A 19001-nucleotide genomic window follows, 5' to 3' on the forward strand; every position below is an offset into this window, starting at 1 on the left:
AAGATACATATAACACTTCAGACTTTTAATATTTAGGTGCATATCATGTTTGTGAAGTAAATACTAACTACATCCTGTTGTAGCTATTGTTTTTGCCATATGTGTAATAAAATTGAGTCCTACCAACAGTTGTACAAAAGAGGTTCACAGAGTTAAAGCCCAGGGTTGGGAAGGGGAATCACATCAGACTCTATTTGCTTCCATTCCCAGGTAATGATGATTTGGAAGACTGTCTACTAAACTGACTTCAAAACTGCTGATAGGATATCAGTGGATAGAAAAGAACTCCTATGGAATCAAATCTGAACAACCTGCAGCAAACTCAGATTTCATTGAGAGAGTGGAGTTCCTTATTAATTATTTACATGCCAATTAATTTTTTTATTAAAATATATTTGACATACAACACTGTATAAATTTACCATATTGTAATATGGTTGCCATTGTAGTGATAATTAACACTTACATCACATAATTACTATTTTTTTTTGTTTTGGTTGGAATAATTAAGATCCAGTCTTGACAAGTATCATGAATATAGACAACAATATTGTATTGTAATCACCAAGTAACTTAAAATTATAGACTGAACAGTAAATTTTTATGATGAATAAGACTCCAGTTAAGTTCTCACAAAATTATAACACACACATGCACACACACACACAAAAATTCTGTAAAGTGATAGTAATTCTTCCATTTTTAGCATCAATAGATATCAGAGAGATAAGCCCATACTTTCCTTATCAGCTACTTAAACCAATGAGTACTTGAAATTGCCTTCATCACTTTGTAAGACAGAAATAATTTGTGACATAGAATTATTTAGTTTTCATGGGAATACAAAAGGCATGTTTTAAAACAATAGTTATACTATAACAAATAAAATTAAGACCTTTAGATATAAATATATTTGAAATTAATTAAGGGATCAATCGGGATTATTATTACATGTCCATCTTGCTGAGAAGTTATCCCTTCACATTTGTCTGTAGGTTCTTTGTCTTGAATACTTTCTTTTTTATTTTGGTTATTATTTTTCTAAATTTCAATGATTTTTTAAAAAGTTTTTATTTAAATTCCAGTTAGTTAACATACAGTGTAATATTAGTTTCAGGTGTACAATATAGTGACTCAACACTTACATATAACATCCAGTGCTCATCACAAGTGCACTCCTTAGTCCCCATTACCTATTTCACCCATCTCCCTGCCTGCCCACCTTCTCTCTTGTAATCATAAATTTGTTCTCTATAGTTAAGAGTCTGTTTCTTGGTTTACCTCTCTATCTTCTTCTCTAGAATTTACATTGTCTTTAGTAGTTTATCATATCAAACCTTGGCCTTTAACCCAAAGTGAAGTTAAAAGAAAATTGGATCATAACACCATTCAGAATCTATGGTTTAGGTTAGAAACTAATATCAAAATGAAGCCAAGACATATTCAAACTTAACAATAAAAGCTAAAAGGAAGAATATGTGCTTCTAAAATAACTTTGGTGGTATTATTTCTATTGTAAAAAGAAGTCGGCCTCTCTGGATATTTCAGTATGATTACCTTTCCTTGTGTCTGTCAGGTCTTGCTTGGCAGTAGGTTGAGGTGGCCTTTCAACTGTAGAGAAGACCCAAGGTAAATAACTGAAGACTTATTAAAGGGTATTAGTCGCTTGGTTCATGTGATTTATTTTCCTCCTACATTTCGCCGAATAGGAAGATGACAAAAAGGAAAGATTTGATGACAGCCAGGTCATCTTTGGGTCAATCTTTGTGAAATGCAGAAGGGGAAATAGAGTTGTCATTCATAAAGCTTGAAAAAAGACTATTTACACTTTTTAAAGAATGAATTTGTATGTTTTGTAAACAGAGGAGTTCTAAAAAACATTAATTGCATTCTTAATTAACTTATCCTACCTCTTTGAATTTAAAGCTGTTGTAAAAATGAAAAATAGCTACCCATAACACTGTCGTATTTTAAAGATTTTAAATTTAAGAACCTGGATATCAAGTGATACTACATATATTATTAAGTCTACTTGGTCTTCTTCAAAACTATTGATTTTTAAAAATTAGAAAGATGATCATTTATTGCACACTCAAGAGCAAATTTTTAAAAGTTAAATCTAAATGTGAAATATTTTAATCAATATAAAATAGTCATTTGCATTTGAGCTACAAAATAGAGTTTTCACTAAGCTCATGTACATTCAATACACATTTGTTCATTGATTAAGCTCTTATGAATGACATTTTAGTTTAGATTTTTAGTTTTCAGGAATATAGGTGACTCTGTATAAATAAAATTAAATTATTGAATTGAGGATAATTGTTCTGTCTCAGAGATAGCTCATTCTGACATAAAAGTAAGTTTTAAAAAATCACCAATATGGGGGCCATTTTGGTAAAATACAGCTAACAAAACAATTTGCCTAGCCAATTCAGAAAAGGATATTTTATTTTGTTTATGATTCTCTGGGGAAAAATGTTAATTGTGACTTCATTTTAGCTGTGAGGTCCTGGCAAGACTGAAGTATTTACAGGAATCAGTGTAAGACTGCCAGAATATGAGAAATAATGTGAGCATTGTAGTATTCCTATATTCTTGTCTTTTTCTTAGAACTATTTTATGCCTTAGAAAATTAGGAACAATGTTCTGAATCATAGAATGAATGCTTATTGAGTTTGAACAGAGTGAATTGAGATTTTCCGTTTCTCAGAATAGTTGGTTTTTGCTGTTTGAAGAAAAATGGCAGAGATTCAAAACTGCTAAAACAAGCTGCTAGAATAATAAGACCAATCATTCTATATGGTCTGTTTAGTCGCACCTTTTTTCTTTGGTTGTGAGGGTCAAGTGATAGTTGGAAGATTATGGACTGGTCAATGGGGATTGACCAATTATGAAGGTATTCCTTTCTACATGGTAATTTCTCAGTCCTTGGTTTAGAGCCATAAAATGATACTTATTTTCAGTTGAGGCTTTATTTACTTAATTCACAATTACAAGAACTTATTTATTTGTTTGTTTATTTATTTATGTATTTATTTATTTATTTATTATTACTATTATTATTATTCACCAAAGGCTCAGAACACTTTTAATAACATTGTTTTAGTGGGAAAATATATTTCAGTAATTATATTTCCCCTGAGAATGCTAGGAATCTTTATCCATACCAAGAGAAAACCATTTTACAGTGGGGTCACCCATCCACCTCAAACGCTAATCTGACTTTTTTGAAAAACTGGATATTATTTGTTGAGTACTTAAATTAGCCCAGGTACTGTTCCAGGCCTTAGGGATAAATTAGTAACCAAAGCAGGCAAATATCCTTGCCATTGTGGAGCTCATAGTCTAACATTTACTTGAATACTAGTGACACTGAACATTCCCCATATGTATATTGACCTAAGGAATCTAAGAGAACTAGAGTTTTGAATGACTGGTATAGATGAACTAGGTGAACTCTACATTAGAGCTATTCAGATACCTTGATGTTTTTCAAAGAAAAACAAAAAGGAAGATCAGAACTCCCATGATATGAAATCTCTCAGGAAATTGGGATAGTGATGAACAATAGAGAGTTTGCGGGCGCCTGGGTGGCGCAGTCGGTTAAGCGTCCGACTTCAGCCAGGTCACGATCTCGCGGTCCGTGAGTTCGAGCCCCGCGTCAGGCTCTGGGCTGATGGCTCGGAGCCTGGAGCCTGTTTCCGATTCTGTGTCTCCCTCTCTCTCTGCCCCTCCCCCGTTCATGCTCTGTCTCTCTCTGTCCCAAAAATAAATAAAAAATGTTGAAAAAAAATTAAAAAAAAAAACATAGAGAGTTTGCTATCTGGAATTGGTTCTCTAGCCTCAATCTAGTCATTAATTCATTTTAGGGGTCATAGTCTACTCCTGAAACATCCCCAGAGTATGGGAGGAAGACCAACAGGGCTTCTTAGTCAAGCTACAGCTTCTTTCTGTTTAGGTCCTGATAATCAGTGTCTGTATAACCATTAACACAGGGAAGCTGAGTAAGAGGCTATTGTGGGTTCATAAGTTCAGATTTCAAGCACTATTAAATAATCATTTTGTGATCAGTGATATGATTATTGATGCAAATGCATGCTTTTATCCATAACAACTTCTTGTTCTGTTAGCATTTCTCACATCTGATATGTACTTTATCTATATTTTCTTTTCTTTTGGTAGTACTCACATGTATGTGGGGTTTTTTTTTCTGTCTCATTTTATTTCTCAGCTACTTCATTACTACCAGGCTGATCTCAATACTGTATCATGTACTTCAAGTACAACGTTTGTGACAGTAGTGGCAATGTAAATAACTAACATAATTTTCTACAGATTAATTCTTAAGATATCATAAAATTAACATTTTAATGCAGAAGCTTGTATGCTTTGGAAACCTTTGCAATGCATGAAAATTCTGGGAAAGTAGCATTAAATGCTCCTAAATTTTTTAAACATTAACAAAACAGAATATCACAATTTTTCTCTCCTGTAGAAAATTTATTTAAATAAATTGTGCACAATATATAGTTCTTATTCAAAACAAGGCACTATAGGGCACCTGGGTGGTTCAGTCAGTTGAGCATCTGACTTCGGCTCAGGTCATGAGCTCATGGTTCGTGGGTTCAAGCCCCATGTCAGGCTCTGCACTGACCATGTGGAGCCTGCTTGGGATTCTCTCTCTCTGTCTCTCTCCCCCCCTACTCTCTCTGCCCCTCTGCCACTTGCATTCTCTCAAAATAAATAAATAAACTTATAAAATTAAGAAAAAACAACAAAAAAAAACCCCCAAAACCAATATGTTTGGAGAGTATAGTAGGCAGTCACGGTCTCTGCTTGCAGAGAACATACAAAGAGATAACGCTTTCTGTTGGATGTAGATAAGGAGGCTCTTTTGAGGCCTGAAAATGCATTTGATGTCATCTAGAGCCCATCTAGTTGTTATGACTTTAGTATTAGTGCACATATAAATTTATGCTTTAGCAACTTTTAGAATCCCAAAGTTTCTGGGTCCACTATAATAACACATTAAGAAATACAAGGAGTAATCAAGAAAGCTTTCAATTTTTGTAAAGGATCCAATATGTATCAATTTTGTAAAGGATCCAATATGATCCTAGCACTTTCAGTAACTCTGTTCTTTATTTACTCCAATAGATCTTTTATTCCTCTCATACCATTCAAAATATCCAGGTCAACTATGACATCCATGTGGTCAAATCCAGTGCTACTGTTTAGATCCTTCTCTTCATCAATCTCAGCAGCCTTTGGCATGCTGATTCATCTTTCTGACTTGTAATGATTTATTCTTTTGGTTTTTCCTCTCAAACCATTGGCTGCTCTACATTTCTCTTTTGGTTCCTCTTATTTTTTCTCAAACTCTCAATTTGGGGAAACTTTCATGGATTCTTCCTGGGCTTACCACCCTTTTACCTTTTTTCCCTCTCTATCTTTTGTATCATTATAGTTGACCTACTCCATTCCTATAGCTTTAAATATGATACACATACTCTTAACTTCATTGAACTACATATTCATGTATCTAGCAGTTCTGTTAGTATTCCCGTTTGTATGTGAAGGGGACAACCCACATTTATGAATAAAGCAGAATATTTGATTTTTAGACACATCTCTTTTCTCAACTCTCCTAGTGTTTCCCCTCTTTAATAAATGAAACTATGATGCTCTCTGTGGATAAAGACAAAAATCCGTGAGTCATTTTTTTTTTCCCATCCTCAACAGTCCATTAGAATTATAAGCCCTATCTTTGACGATATACCCGGAATCTGCCAGCACTTTCTAGTCTTAACATTTATTGCTCCAGGGGCGCCTGGGTGGCTCAGTCGGTTAGGCGTCCGACTTCAGCTCAGGTCACAATCTGCAGTCTGTTGAGTTCGTGCCCCGCGTCAGGCTCTGGGCTGATGGCTCAGAGCCTGGAGCCTGCTTCCGATTCTGTGTCTCCCTCTCTCTCTGCCCCTCCCCCGTTCATGCTCTGTCTCTCTCGGTCTCAAAAATAAATAAAAACATTAAAAACACACACACACACACAAACATTGCTCCAGTCAATCCCAGCTACTGACATCACACACTTGATCATCTCAGTACTTTCTGGTCTCCCTACTTTTACTCTTGTCACCTTGTAAACATTCCTCACACAGTTATAAAAATGTTATTTTTTGGACATATACCTGATATGATTATTCTCCTGCTTAAAATCTTGCAATGACCTCCTCTAGCACTTAAAATAAATTCCAAGCATTTTCTCAGAGCCTATTAATTTCTATAATTTATTATCTCTCTATCCCTCATATCTTATATTCCACCACTTTTTCTCTCACTCTGTGCCAGCTTCAATAAACTTTCTGTTTCTAGAAGGTGCCACACTCTTTCCCAAATCACTTTTTACTTGTGTTCATAGTCTCTGAAATATTCTTACCCCAATTCTCCTCAAATAGTGTCTTCTTTATATCAGAGATGTTTCTTGCCACATTTTCTAAATAGCCCTTTCCTTTCCATCATCATTCTATTATTTTACCTTATTTTTTCCATAACATATTACACTATGAAATGATTTTCAAAATTTATATATGTCCATTTACTATTCTCTGTCTTCTTTCACTAGAATCTAAGTTCCCCACTGCATAGAATTATGTCAAACACATTTTAGACATTCAAATGTTTGTTGCACAAATTATCTGGATACTTGTTTAAGTTGCAAATTATTATGTCACTGCACAGTTCTGAGCCATAAGTTTCAGGGGAGTAGTGTCCCTGGAAATCTGCACAGGAAATATGCACCTAGGGGTGGCTGGGTGGCTTGGTTGGTTAAGCATCCAACTCTTGACTTCCGCTTGGGTCAAAATCTGATGGTTCATGAGTTTGAGCCCTCCATCAGGCTCTGTCTGTACTTGGGATTCTGTCTCCCTCTCTCTCTGCCTCTCCCCCGCTTGCTCTTTCTCTCTCAAAAATAAATAAAAGTAAACTTAGAAAGTTAAAAAAAAAAAGAAATAAGCACCTAAATAGTTTTTTATACACTTGAAAGTTTGGGATTCAGGGGCGCCTGGGTGGCGCAGTCGGTTAAGCGTCCGACTTCAGCCAGGTCACGATCTCGCGGTCCGTGAGTTCGAGCCCCGCGTCAGGCTCTGGGCTGATGGCTCGGAGCCTGGAGCCTGTTTCCGATTCTGTGTCTCCCTCTCTCTCTGCCCCTCCCCCGTTCATGCTCTGTCTCTCTCTGTCCCAAAAATAAATAAAAAATGTTGAAAAAAAAATTAAAAAAAAAAAAAAGTTTGGGATTCACTACTTTCTTCTGGATGAAATCAGAACCTGTTCATGAAGAACTCCAGAAGTGGACAGGCATATTCTCTGTTATCCCTGGGATTCGGATTTCCTTCACTGAAGAGCTAGTGGATAAGAAATAGGTTTTCTGGGATTTTCCTGTAAGAGCATTAAAACCGACTTCCCTTTGATTGTCGGTGGAGCTGGGCTCTCACTGGGCTCTCACTTGGAGTGATTGCTGCTAGATATCCTGGTTGTATTTCCTTCCCCTACTGAAGTCTTGGATAGATGAGAGAAGTAATATGCATCTTAAACTGTTGGAGGGAGGAGCCCTTCAGCTGATGGTGCCTTAGTTTCACCTTATTTTATTGCAGCTAATTTCTTTCATCTGCCTTGGTTTGACCAAACTTCAGCCATAAGTTTATCCACAGGAATAACTCTGCAAGGTATTATTGAATTCACATAGAATTCTGGAGAAATACTGCCTCCTGGATGTCTTAGTCATTTACATAAGGAGATGACTCATCAGGTGATATTTGTTCTCTATATCTATATGAAATATTAACAGAAATGTTATGTACTGAACAAGAACATAGTAAGATATTTACCACCTTCTCTTTTGTTTCTAAGATCAGAGGTTATCCCTAAGGTTAAGAGAACTTTATATATTCACTTTTTATCCATTAAAAACAGGTTATAAATTATTTTAGTCCCATCTTTTGTTCTTTTTTACTTTGCCCAATGAAGCTAAATGTCATTAAAAATACTCATTTGGGTACAGAGTTTATCCATTCAGTAGACATCTGTTTAAACATTTAATTTGTACTTACTTCTCAATTACTGTTTTTTATCCATTAAGGTTCAGCTCCAAGTCACCTGTGGGACCTTTCATAATTTGTGTAAGTCAGTCTAGTTTCCCTTATACTTTAAAGGTTTATTTATTTAGTTTGAGATAGAGAGAGTGTGCATGAGCAGGGAAGGGCCAGAGAGAGAGGGAGAGTGAGATTCTCAAGCAGGCTCCGTTCTGTCAGTGTAGAGCCCAATGTGGGGCTTGAACACATGCGCCATGAGATCATGACCTGAGCTGAAACCAAGAGTTGGACACTTAACCGACTGAGCCACCCAGGCACCCCTACCCTTCTGCTTTAAAAACAAACAAATCCCTCTCCTCCCAAAAAGCCTCTGTGAATACTTTATTGGAACACTTATTACATTTATTGAAATTGTATACATGTTACTCTATTCTCACTAGACTATAAGCTACTTAAAGAAGAAAAAAAATCCTTTTGTCCAAATCTCTAACATTTAGCACAATTTTTGACACAAAATGAACATTGAGTTTTTAGTGAATGAATGAAATATGAAAGATTATCTGGGGAAATGTGAGTCTTCTTCTCAAGGAGAATAATGGAGATAAATTCAGCTTTTTGTTTACTTTTCCATAAAAGCCTTTTTCAATAGTTGGTATATAAACTCCATGTGAATGTGGTAAGTAGTGTCTCTACAGCTGATTACGTTTTAAAATAATAGTGTGTTCAGGGGCACACTAATTTGATCATCTATTTTAGATGAGATGGTAAACATGCTATAATAAGGTCAGTTTAGTTTGCGAAGCATAGTTAAGCAAAAGATGTATTAAACTGGCATTTTCAAGAATGTTATGTATGTTTGCTATAAATTTTCAAGAGATATTTTGAGTTTGAGCGTGAATATTTAATTTGAGCCCATCTGGTAAGATTCATGCTTCATGATACACACTTTGGGAGACAATGTTCTTGTGAATCCTATTCCCATAAACCAACATTAGATTGCAAAATAAAATGGAGGTTTGATTGACACTCTCTTTGAGAAATTATCTCCCTAGTCACCACGATCAAAAGTGTCAGGACCAGGAATGATGTTGCCCAAATCCCCTGGGGGACTAGCTGATTAATTTTAATAGAATTCATTTGCTTCACAAATACAGTAGTTAAAAGTAAATGATAGTTTCTTCGTTTTTCTCCCCCCAGGGAGTTACAGTGATATAATTTGAAGTGAATAAAATAAAACTTCCAATCTGAGAGTTAAGGACATATATCAAAGCCTAAACAAAGAAAACAGAGGAAAGACAGTAAACTAGAAAGTTGGCCTTCGCAAACTTCAGAGCAGCCAAGCTTTGCCTTTGGCCCCTCTTCAGGGCTTTGATGTCCTACCTTCTTCATTTTCCTCTATCTTGGTTTCCTTTGACTGTCTTTCCTCAGTCATGCAATCACCTCCAATCTGTCAGCTGTAAGATTGTGAAACAATTGCTATAAAATTAATTTACCAAGTTATATTGAGGACAGTCTAGTCTTCTTTCTCTCCCTCCCATAGTTTTAAATGGGATCACTGACTTTAATACCAAAGGATGAATATTTAATGTTTGAGGAAGCTCTGATCCTTGAAAATGACCAAGGGAGACAGCAGTTTCCCTGTTCAAGTCATGCTGAGAGGCTCATTAGGCTGACCTCGATTTGTAGCCAGCTAGTGGGTCATGGCAGAATTTCCCTCATTGATGTTGAGGGGTTAGCCATGAACACTTTTAACTTGGAGTGGAGAAATGTAATCTTTGTCCAAAGAGAATTTTTCTTATTTCCTGATAATTGACCTATGGGGACAAAGGTTGCCATTGTGACACAATGAAAGGCTCATTGTGCAAGTAGAATCTTGTTGGATGCTGTTTTGTCATTTACTGCAGGAGAGTTTATTTTCATCACCACCTGCTACCTTTTCCTCTTTCAGGGATTTGTTTCTAGAATGCTCATCATGAGATTTATGGAAGCTGATGATCAGGACATGTTGTTCTATAATAAAGTTTGCAAACTCTTTGCTATGTGCATTTCATTTCTATGAAAGGGAATATATACTTGGTTAACTAAAAGCCTCTGAACTTGGTTTTTCCATAACTGACACAAATGTTAAATCCTTTGAGATATATCATCTATCTATCTATCTGTCTATCTATCTATCTATCTTTCTATCTATTCTATTGTATCCAACTTGTATTGTCTTGTGACAAAAAATTTTATTTATGACTTCACATTTTATGGCAGTTTCTATGGCAAAGTATGGATAGAAACAAATTTACCCATTTTTTTTGGGCTAATGCTATAGTTGATTAAGAGAAAACTGTTACCATTGATATATTGATTTTAAGAAGTTTTTTTTTTTCAAAAATAGGAATACTCTGCTAATTTATGTATTGATATAGGTCAGAGATATGAAAAAGCTGTTTTGTTTAACATTAAGAATTTGGAAGTTTTCTTAATACTTTTTATTTCTCAAATATTCACTGAGTACTCTGCTAAGTGCTGGGGAATACTTATATTATTGTGTTACTGCAGGAACTTACAGTCTTCTCAAGAAAGATACAGAAATGTAAATGAATGATTTTTTAGAAATTAAAGTAGAATAAGATTTTTTTTTTTTTTAAGTGGAAGTAAAATGTAGTGGAGAAAGGTCAGAGTGGTGAGTTATTCTGTTTGGAGAGATAGGAGAAAGCTTTTCATGACGGTCATGATACTGGATTTAGATCTTGAGAGATGAAGTGGATTTAAACAGTGAACCCGAGGAATGGACGTTGCATGAAGCTAGAGCACCTAAGCAGAGGCACAGGGTGTGAGAGTGAAAGCCAGTTGTGGGGAATGGCAATAGTGTGGCAGAACACCTGGGGCTGGGAGAGAGATGGGCTCATGGCATGGTAATTCAAAAGGAAGCTCAAAAAAACAAAAAAAACAAAAAAAAAAAAAAAAAGGAAGCTCAAGGTTACTTTGTAGAAAGCCTTGAATGCCATGTAGGGGGAAATGGATTTCTACTGCAGCTACTATGAAGCCTTCCAAGGCATTTTAGAGGTCGGAGATATAAGTCAGTGTATGTTTTGAAAGATAACTCTGGTGGCAGTGTGACATCTAGATTAGCAGAGAAGGAAATGGGTGGTAGTTGCATTTATTAGCAGGGGTTTGATTTTTCCTCCTGAAATAAACTGAAAACAGACAGACTTTGGTACTGCCATTGTAGAGTCCTAGACTCAGGATTTATTTTAGTATATATGCTGCTGGCAAAAACATAGGAGTTGAATAGGCTTGGTTTGTATTTCTTTTCTGCCATGGGCTAGGTCTATGTGTAGTTCCATAGGACTTTCATGGTCTTTAGTTTCCCCACATATGAATTGTGATTACTGAGCAGAGATTAGGTGATAATTTGCTGATCTAATGATTCAGAAAAACACTTTGTAACCTGCAAGCATGGTATCAATCTAGCTTTAGGATCTTACTCATCAGTTTTTTGAAGTTAGATTAAGTACTTGATTGTTTTGATATCCCTTACCAACATATCAAGTTTATATCCTACAGTATATAAATTACAGACTCAATTGAGTAATTGAGGCACAATTACTCAAATATTTTTTGAATTAAATTAAATCAACTGCTGGCTCTTGTTAATGCAATTGGTGCAACTATACAGCAGAAGATGGTGGATAGACTTTTATTCAAGGTACTTCCAGGACTGGTTGATGTTGGTCACCTCACTCCCCATACTTTAAAAAAAAAATTTTTTTTTTAACATTTATTTATTTTTGAGACAGAGAGAGACAGAGCATGAATGGGGGAGGGGCAGAGAGAGAGGGAGACACAGAATCGGAAGCAGGCTCCAGGCTCTGAGCCATCAGCCCAGAGCCCGACGCGGGGCTCGAACTTGCGGACTGCGAGATCGTGACCCAAGCTGAAGTCAGACGCTCAACCCACTGAGCCACCCAGGCGCCCCACTCCCCATACTTTTTATAGAATGGTTAGTCATCAAGAAATCTATATTAAAATCTGTTAAAAATTATTTTACATTCCTACCAGCAAAGCACATTTAGAAAATAGGAAACCAAGATCTTCTATTTACTAAAGAGGGACACAAAAGATATCTGTGAGAGAATACTGATGCTACTTCAGTTATATTTATTTTTATTTTATTAGCAGGAATATTGACTCTTCAGGGAAGTGGCTGACATTCAACTTTGTAGAGACCTGAAATAAATGATAAGTGCTCAGTTATTAATCCAGATGGGTAATTTGCTTGTGAACTTATAATTTTTTTACTTTTTAATTACAAAGATTGCTTTATTTATTTAAAAAAAAATTTTTTAACGTTTATTTATTTTTGAGACAGAGAGAGACAGAGCATGAGCGGTGGAGGGGCAGAGAGAGAGGGAGACACAGAATTGGAAACAGGCTCCAGGCTCTGAGCCATTAGCCCAGAGCCCGACGCGGGGCTGGAAACCACAGATCACGAGATCGTGACCTGAGCTGAAGTCGGGCACTTAACCGACTGAGCCACCCAGGCACCCCACAAAGGTTGTTTTAAAAGTAAATCTAGTCCAACGACTGGGAAACTTTATGTTCAAGAAAGCTTGAGTAGATGCAGGAAAGAAGGCAGAGGCCTTTAATGGTAGGTAATAGCTGAAAGTTTTTGTTTCCTAAAACAGTCCTCTTGGTCCTAGTGTAATCTTTAGTCTGCATTCCTTCAGTTAAGCCAGTAAGTTTGGTTTTGGTATGATGAGATGATAGGGGCCCCTTTTGTACATGGGATATTCAGCCTTAAGGATTTTATTATGATATGACCATCAGAAGCTAGTTTGAAATTTTAATATTAATTAGAAAAATACATGATTTTCTAAGGAATAGTCTGAAGTCTGCCTTAGACCTTACATCCACAAGTTCATCTGTTGTGATATGCACTTTAGTTGAAGTTTTGCCTCCTTTAGACTCCTGATTTAGTCCAAATATGCACAAATGTTGATAGTAGAAAATATTTAAAAAGTTAGAAATATGTTAGTAAGAAAGGAAAGGGTTTGTTTCTATTATATCATAGCAAAGGAGGTATTTAAACTGCTATGCTACTGTGATCATGGAAAGACACAGGAACTTAACTGCTGAGTGGAGACTAACGATGTATACCAGAGAAAAAGATGGAAACAAATTGTAACTTAATGGGGATAAATGGGAACATTGCAATATATTTTTCATGGAATGGTACATTATAATTCACAAATAACTTAAAAAACACATGCTTTGTATTATGTGTACTTACCACCTATTTCATTTTAAATTGCAGTGGGACTTTTTTTTCTTATTTACTGGCCACTAGAAGGTGTAGTTGTAGGGTCAGACAGAGGTATTGGAATAGGAAAATTATATGGATACCATGGATATCCTCGATACAGGAATGGTACATAATATGGGCCCAATGGATATGGGAAAGGGGATCCATAAAACTGTGAAGGTGATCCATTGCTCTGAGTGACCTGTTGAAAGAAAGAAATTAAAAAGACTTGTTTTACTTTTCATGCTGGAGAGAGATAAAATAGCCTTTTAACATGTGGGCCTTCATTTTTAAGTAGGGAGTTTAGAAGTTCTAGGATCATTTACCTTTTCTCTGTGTACTATGAACAGGGATTTAATTTACATTATTTTAGAAAATTTAAGGAAATTACTTAAAGATAACTATATCTTCATACCTTTCTGCTCATGGCCAAATTTTTCTGATAATCACTTTTAACTAGAAGGCCAAGAGGGAGGGGGATTAATGAGGGAACATCAGATTTCTCCCTTTGTCTTTATACTAGATCTTTACCCAAACTTTGTGTAGGCCCTGTATCCTCTTTATCTTTCTTTATTTTTCTTTTTTCTGTCTCTTATCTTCTATTTATATCCCTATCAATTTCTGTATCTTTAACACTGTTTGTATCTTTGGCCTCAAAACCAAACTTCCTTTCAGATAATAAGATTTTTATGAGTATAAGCAGATCCTTAAATAAGAACCTTCCTCTTCCACTTTTATTTTTCTTTTCTTAAAAAAATTTGATTAACTATTTAGACAAAATAATCCTTCAGTGAATTTGTCACTGGCAAGATCATCAAACTGGTCCACATCTCCTAATTCTCAAGTTTTAATTGTTATTATTATTATTATTATTATTATTATTATTATTATTATTCCTTTTGTGGAATGAACTTTGTAGAGTTAAGCAGAGTGGAGACATGAATAATTAACAGCCTCTATTAGTCTAGATAATTCTAACAAAAATGTCATAACCGAGTATATTTCAGAGTGATTCAAGTTTCATTTTGGTTCCCACTGTTAACATGAGGTGCTGATATAATTCCCTTCATACAAGCAAGATCAAATTTTTGAAGTCTGTTCTGTTGACTGCTTTATATAAACTCTTTAAGGTTTTATCTAGAGTTTGAGAAGGTTAGATAAAGGAACTTTAACCACAGTTATGGATATGTCGCATGGACATCTTACATGTTAAAAAGAGGATATGTAACTTACACTTGGTTGTTCTCTTTCCGGGTCTTGAGTGACCTAAAACTCAAATAGTGAAATTAGTTCAACTCATGTTCATGAAACACACAAACTGAGAAATATATACACGTGTGTGAAGGAAATAATTTCTCTACTACTTAATATTATTTTATACTATCCAGTTTTTAAAAATCTAGGATTTGAGCATCCAGAAAACATTAGAGTAACCCTTTTCCTGGAAAGTGTTAATATGTATTCTAAATGATTAAAATTCACCATTGTATCAATGCTATGTGGATTGAACGAACTAAGCACTGAACAATATATGATTTACATCATGTTAAAGGGGCAGATATCAGGCATGTTTATAAAGTAGGAATACAGTGTGTGTGGGGAAAATTCCCAGGATTCTCGAATTAGAACAAAAACATTCAAATTCATAAATACTCTGAAATATTGACCATAAATACTCTGGAATATAGAAACAGATACTTACCGGGAAACCAGCAGTTACTGCCAAAATGGCTGTGATCAGGAGGAGAACTTTCATCTTATTCAGAAATATCCTAGAAATCAGGAGAAAGATCAAATGTTAGCATAAATTTAGAAAATCCAGTTGTAGTACAGATTATGTTACTAACAACTCTGACTTTAGGCAAGTCACTTAATCTTAGGGCATCAATCTATTTGTTAATGGAGCACATTGTTTTTTTAGGTAAAATCAAAGGTACTTTGCGACTTTACAACTATGTTACCTCAATTCTTTTACAAATCAACTTTCACATATCATTTCAGAATAATACCTCTCCATATATGGTAATAAAGGTAGTTTCTGGAGTAAAATACAGCCTTAGTTTATATAGAGAGAATGGTAGTGTGGGGGTAAGCAATTGATCTCAGGATGTTCAAAACATGGTAATAATGTCTATAAATTAGTTTCGGTGAAAGAATGATTTGAATTGGTTCTCAGGAAACCCTGAAAATTCCACACTATTTAGAAGGACATATTTTTGACATATGGGAAAGAACATTTCCAAAGCATTTCATTGTATATTTTAATTTCAGTTGTAGACTCTATCTTATCATATATGTTGTTATAATGAATGTTATAATTGCTAATAATTTTTATAAAACTGAGCTAAATTAAGTATTTAATTAATTTATTTATGCAATTATAGGCCAACACATTACAAAGTTTCTGAAGATTTTTTAAAGTTTTACATTCAGGAAAATGTCAATTGTCCATATCATTATTATTATTTGGGGATGGCTTTGGGCAATTAATGGAGATTCTATGGGTATTTTATCACCTCTTGATGCTTCCTAAATTTCTATGAGATGGAAAAATAAAATGTAAAAGAAAAAATGTACTCACATTTTGAACTCTGTCTTTATTTTTGATCATATTGTTCAAAATTCAAATTGGGATTTGGAAAAATACCAGATGATGTTGTAATAAGACAGGCATTTAAAATTGCAGTGAAGTTTAGAATTCTATGGGAGGACTTGCAGAATAGGCAATTTTACACACACACACACACACACACACACACACACACACACACCTCACAAACATAAATAAACACACACAGAGCATAACTTCTAAGCTGCAAAGCATTGTACCGGGTGCTGTTGGGTATAATGATAAAGCACGATACCCAAAATCACTAATTACTAAGTTTACAAATTCAAGAAACCATTGTATGACAGTCTCAATAATTTTAATTTTGGCATTTTACAGGATATGTCTATCTGTCTACTGTTTATCTATCATCTATTTGTATCTATCTATCTATCTATCTATCTATCATCTATCTACCATCTATCATCTATCTATCTACCTATCATTATCTATCTATCTACCATCTATCATCTGTCTATCTATCTACCTAACATCTATCTATCTATCTATCTGTCTATCTATCTATCTATCATCTGTCTATCTATCTATCATCTATCTACCTTAGTTTATCATATTTAAGACCTCTCTTACCTCAGACTTCTCAGCCAGTTCCTTCTCGTGGATGCTGTTGTAAGCAATTAGAAGTGACTGGCCCTGGATTATTACAGCTATTTTATAGACTCAGAAGTGAATGGTATGGAAAAGTTTGTGGCTTGAAAGCCTCTTCCTGGGATCAGTTATTACTGAGTTGAATCATCAACTATCACAATGTGTTGAAATTGGGGAATAGCCAATGTTTGTGGTTTCATTGAAATTGAGTGACTACCAAATACATCTATTTGTGATCAAATTTTCTGTCTTGTATATATAAAGCTTATAATATCATATAAGGTTGCCCCATGCTCTTATTTTTTTAAAACTTAATTTCCATAATTAAAAATATTTTCTAAGCATCTTATCAGTATTGATTATAATCTACTGGATAGCATGTTTGGTAGTGTTGTAATTTAAAAAAATAAAGACTATTAAAAATGTTAAAGAGATTAAAATCTTTTGCATGATTCTTTCAGCTCTGATTTTAGTGATCAGAGTTAGAGCTTCACATATCAATGGACCATATCTGGGAGGATCAAAGCATCATGGTTACCTTATGAAATACTATATTCTCTTTTTCAATTAAAGGTGCACTTAACACAATAGAAAGGATATAACAGTTAAATGTGGGACTGAACACGAGAGCCCTCAAAAATTTCAAGAATTACCTTAAATATGTATGCAGATTGCATGTCTGTAGTCAAGAGTTATAAAACTTGGGCTTTTTTTTTTACCATTTATTTGAGAGTCCTCAAGAATATTGTATCCTTTCAGTTCAATTTCTATGTCAGCAGAGTTTATATGATCCAAATTTTAGTAATGCATCAAAATCTGTCCTTTCTCTTTTTTCCTTTATGTGAACTAGAACTCAGAAAAAAAGTAACATTTAAGTGCTCAAGTGCAAACCTAACTGCTTTATATGTATTGTCACGTAATCCTCAAAACAACCAACCTTCAGAGCCCAGCATTATTGTTCACATGATCCCCATTACAGAGAAAGAGAAGTAGAGAATGCTAATTACTATATATTATACTGTGGCGGAGATGGTACTGAACATCAGTAATTTGGGTCCAAGCCCACCCTCTTAACTAATGCTTTATACTGTCATGTGGCAGAAGTACAGAAAAATCACTGAAAACCCAGAGAAACATTAAACTTTCTTATAACTGAACGTTCTAGCTTATCTCACTTATTTAAAGCAAACTGCCTCAATCAGAAATCTAATTTATTAAACCTAACATGTTGCCGTACATCAGTTTAATTTGGGCCAATCTGAGGTCAGAGTAGATTATCCAAGGACTAACGGGTGTATCTGTATGTATATGTGTGTGCATATGTATGTGTGTGTGTTTGTACATGTGTGTACAACATACTGTTCATTTCCTTGTCTTACAATCTGTGTTTCCATTTCTTTACTTACATGAAATTGTTCTAACAAAAGTTTCCAGTTACCACTTTTTAAATTAATTAATTAATTAATGTTTATTTACTTTTGAGAGAAAGAGAGACAGAGTGCAAGCAGGGGAGGGGCAGAGAGAGATACACACACAGAATCTGAAGCAGCCTCCAGGCTCTGAGCTGTCAGCACAGAGCCAGATGTGGGGCTTGCACTCACGAATCGCAAGATCATGACCTGAGCCGAAGTCAGAGGCTTAACTGACTGAGCCACCCAGGTGCCCTGCAAGTTACCACTTATTGTGAAAACCATAGATGTTCTTCTGTCCTCATGTTATATTATATTGTTTGGCATTTAAATAGTGGTGACTACTCCATCTGGAAACCCTTTTTTTCTCTCCTTTAGCTTCTTTTTTTTTTTTTTAATTTTTTTTTATTTTTTATTTTTTTCAACGTTTTTAATTTATTTCTGGGACACAGAGAGACAGAGCATGAATGGGGGAGGGGCAGAGAGAGAGGGAGACACAGAATCGGAAACAGGCTCCAGGCTCCGAGCCATCAGCCCAGAGCCTGACGCGGGGCTCAAACTCATGGACCGCGAGATCGTGACCTGGCTGAAGTCGGACGCTCAACCGACTGCGCCACCCAGGCGCCCCTCTCCTTTAGCTTCTTAAAGCCACTCTCTTCTGTTCTTTTTCAACTTTTCTAACAGTAACCTTAAGTCTTATTCACTGATTCTTTTCCCTCAACTTATTGTAGTTGACCTCTTATCTTAGTCCACTCTTGTTATGAATCATATAATTGACTTCTGAGTCCCTAACCTATACCTTTAGTCCAGAGTCTTGTCCTGTAGAATGGAATATCTAACTGCATATTTCATTTAGATATATGATGGATATGATTCAAAACTAAACTTACTATTTTTTCCTTGAAAATCTGCTTCTCACTTTTATTTAATCCCTCAGCTAATGGTCATACATCACTCATTCATCCAAGCCAGAAATCTGAAACTCACCT

General features: G+C 35.3%; 2 long non-coding RNA genes across 7 annotated transcripts in view; one reads left to right on the forward strand and one right to left on the reverse strand.

Annotated features, from left to right (window-relative positions):
* The window catches only part of LOC131507499 (uncharacterized), a 132145-nt gene that overhangs the window by 112218 nt on the left and 926 nt on the right, over positions 1–19001 (forward strand). For all 6 annotated transcript variants that reach the window (XR_009259528.1, XR_009259529.1, XR_009259526.1 and 3 more), the window contains 2 exons: positions 7653–7807; positions 8138–8177. This is a non-coding gene — a long non-coding RNA (uncharacterized LOC131507499). The remainder of the gene's footprint in view (positions 1–7652; positions 7808–8137; positions 8178–19001) is intronic.
* Positions 12223–13582, reverse strand: LOC131507500 (uncharacterized). The gene is made up of 2 exons (XR_009259532.1): positions 13375–13582; positions 12223–12311 (listed from the first exon to the last, which is right to left on the reverse strand). It is a non-coding gene; the product is annotated as an uncharacterized LOC131507500 (long non-coding RNA).

This window comes from Neofelis nebulosa, chromosome 3, assembly GCF_028018385.1.
Source record: "Neofelis nebulosa isolate mNeoNeb1 chromosome 3, mNeoNeb1.pri, whole genome shotgun sequence".
Lineage (NCBI taxonomy): Eukaryota > Metazoa > Chordata > Mammalia > Carnivora > Felidae > Neofelis > Neofelis nebulosa.